General features: G+C 40.5%; 1 non-coding gene across 1 annotated transcript; it reads right to left on the bottom strand.

Annotated features, from left to right (window-relative positions):
* Nucleotides 1-280: 280 nt before the first annotated feature.
* Nucleotides 281-384, bottom strand: LOC115834576. The gene has a single exon (XR_004029516.1). It is a non-coding gene; the product is annotated as a small nucleolar RNA U13 (small nucleolar RNA).
* Between the last annotated feature and the right edge of the window lie 2,967 nt (nucleotides 385-3,351).

Raw genomic sequence — 3,351 nt, 5'->3', positions numbered from 1 at the left:
ACTTTATTGCCACCTGCTATGCCTGATTGTTACTGGGAAAATATTGGATTTTTTGTTTTCCTTCTTTAATTTTAAAATAGTAGATATTTTCCTTTCACATATGAAATCTGTACTCTTTTTTCCCCCCTAAATTGAATATCTTACTGCTTTTTCTTCTGATTATAAAAGTAATTCATGCTTAAAAAAATTCAACAATATGAAAAGTGATAAAGTGGAAAGTGAAAACTTCCCATAATTCCATTCCCAGAGGCCACAATTATTAGTTTCATATGTTTTTTCCTATCAGATGGGTAATATGCCAATGTTGTAACAAGGTTCCAGGGTGGCACATCTCACACATGTGCGTGATCACCCAATCATCTTGCTCATGAACTACAAAAGGATCTAATATGTACTCTTTCAGATACATATTACACACACACACACACACGCAAATATATATATGTATGTGTATACATATATGTATGTACCCCAAATATACTATGTACAGTACATAATATATACTCTATATGTTAACAAAAATGGGGTCATATTATCCACTCTTATCTGTGCCTTGCTTTTTTTATTTTTCTGAGACAGAGTCTTGCTCTGTCACTCAGGCTGGAGTGCAGTAGCATGATCTTGTCTCACTGCAACCTCTGCCTCTTGGGTTCAAATGATTCTCGTGCCTCAGCCTCCCAAGTAGCTGGGACTACAAGTGTGTGCCACCACGCCTGGCTAATTTTTGTATTTGTAGTAGAGACAGGGTTTCACCATGTTACCCAGGCTGGTCTTAAACTCCTGACCTCAAGTGATCCACTTGCCTCTGTTTCCCAAAGTGCTGGGATTACAGGCATGAATCACCATGCCTGGCTTTTTTTTTTTCTCTACAATTTGTCATATACATTTTACATACCGATCCATCTCATTCTTTATAATTTTTATAATGGTCTCTCAGTATTCTTTTGTACCATAATCTCTACCCTCCGCTGAAGGGCATGTATGATGTTCTAAGTTTTTCTTAAATACTGAAATACTGCAATAAACATATATGTAGATATATGCCTATGCATGTTCTGATTATTTCCTTAGGATAAATTCCTGTAAGTAAAATAACTGGGTTAAAGCTTATGCACATTTAAAATATTAAAACATAATGCCCAATAGTACACTAGAAAAATCATATCACCTTCCTCTCTTAGCAAGTTTCCTTGAGTTATCTTTATTTTTCATTGTTGCCAATCTGACAGTCCAAAAAAAAAAAATTAGTACCTCACATTGTTGTACTAATTTGCATTTCTTTGAATATTAGTGAAGATGAGTATCTTTTCAAGTGTTTGTTAGCCATTTGGTTTTCTTCTTCTACAAATTGTTTGAAATTATGTGTCTGCACTACTCAATCTGTTTAATCCCCCCATCCCATGTATACGTACATGTGATCGAGAGTGTCAGGGGCAGGTATGTAATAGAAGCTGGGCCAATAAATTCCCTCTTCTAGGAATTTGGGTTGGAGAATAGGGCACCTGTAGTCTGCTGTATTTAAGCCAGGAAATCATGCAGTGCTGTCTGGGTCAACAATTTTTTATCATGTACATCATAAGGAAGAGAAAGTAGGTCTGCAGAAAGAAAAGAAACAGGGATACCTTAGAAACAGAAAAGATGAGTGCTTGTGGCCTTGATCACATCCTTTCTACAGGCCTGTGAGAAAGTTCTGTGTCCTTAAGCTAGTTTGATTGGATTTCTGTTAAGATATGCAGTATCACAAGTTCTCTTCATAGGAATGTTAGGGTGGGGAGGGAGGAAATGGTTTTGAAAGAATATTCTGATCTTTATTTTCCTCCCTCCTGGTTCCTAAGAAGCTCAAAGAGACCCTAAGATATCTGTGATCCCAAGCTTTGAGGAAAGCCGAAGCAAAAAATTGCACAATGGACCACATGTGTCATCACTGTATTAGTCCTTCAACTTGTTCTTCTAGGATTCCCCATCTGATCACTTGCCACTCAGCTCCCTGTCAGCCTGATCTCAGTACTACAGCGTTACCATAGTATTGGCTCTGTTTATCGAGCACTCACTATGTACTTGCTGAGTGCTTTGCATACATTAATTATTTGACCATAGTGTGTATATTATTGCTCAATTTGACAGAAAAGGAAATGATGGCTTAGGGAGGTTTAGTAAGTTGCCCAAGAACACTCAGCTAGAAAGTGGAGGAGCAGGTTTCCAGTTGCTGCTGTCTGATTCTGCTATACCTCCTGCTCCAGGCCAGCTTGGCGACTACAGCCCAGAACTTAGGGGACATTGGCTTCTAGGGCAGAATTGAGGTCTCCAAGATTATGACTTCAGGCCGCCTCTTACTGCCACCTTCAGATCCTTGTCTTTCTTAGAACAGGAGGCACACTAATAACCTAGCAGCTAGCACATTTCTGGCCACAGGCAGCGCAGCCTCGCTGCCCATTTCCAGTGTGAGGTTTATGCCAGGACCCTTTGTTGAATAAGCAAGCTCTGAAGGTTGTGCAGGCTACGTCCTGAAGATGGGCTGGGTTTAGCAAAGGTGTACTCACTCTCCTCTCTACTCTGTCTTCCCTTAGACACAGGCTTCCCATCTGCCCTGTGGTCTATGTCCTCTATAATAATGATAGCTAACACTTACATAGAGTTGGTCATTCAAAGCCCTCTACATATACTAGCTCATTTGCTCCTCATATCAGCCCTTAGAGTTAGATACTATTAACATCGCTGTTTGGGAGGCCAAGGCAGGATGATTGCTTGAGGTTAGGAGTTTGAATCCCACCTGGGCAATATAGTGAGACCCTGTTTTTACAAAAAATTAAAAGACTAGCTTGGCATGGTGGCATGTGCCTGTAGTTCCAGTTGCTTGGGAGGCTGGGACGGGAGGATCACCTGAGCTCAGGAGTTTGAGGCTGCAGTGAGTTATGATTGTGCCACTGCACTCCAGCCTGGATGATATGGATGATAGAGTGAGACTCTGTTTCTGAATGAATAAGTAAATACGTAAATAAATAACCATCCCTATTTCAAAGATAAGGAAATGGAAGCATAGACAGGTTAAGTGACATGCTCAAGGTCACACAGCTAGTAAACAGCAGCCAGGATTCCAACCCAAGTATCAGACACTCCTTTGAGTAGTTGATGAAAGCTAAGACTTGCTCTTCAGAAAAATGCACACATTTGTGATTTTGTGTAGTGCCAGAGTTTCATCTCAAGGAATCCCCCTATTGCAGGTCGAGCACTTTGCATAGGAGGGCTCAGAAAATTTAGATGTTCTCAGGGGCCAGGCAGGAATGTTAATGAGTGAAGGGGCTAGATGTGAAGAAAGTGGGCCTGCAGAGTTTTTTCTTCCCAAAAGCACTC

Source organism: Nomascus leucogenys, chromosome 3 (assembly GCF_006542625.1).
Source record: "Nomascus leucogenys isolate Asia chromosome 3, Asia_NLE_v1, whole genome shotgun sequence".
Classification (NCBI taxonomy): Eukaryota; Metazoa; Chordata; class Mammalia; order Primates; family Hylobatidae; genus Nomascus; species Nomascus leucogenys.
The sequence above is the reverse complement of the archived record's forward strand: the minus strand, read 5'-3'. Positions and strand labels throughout refer to the sequence as shown.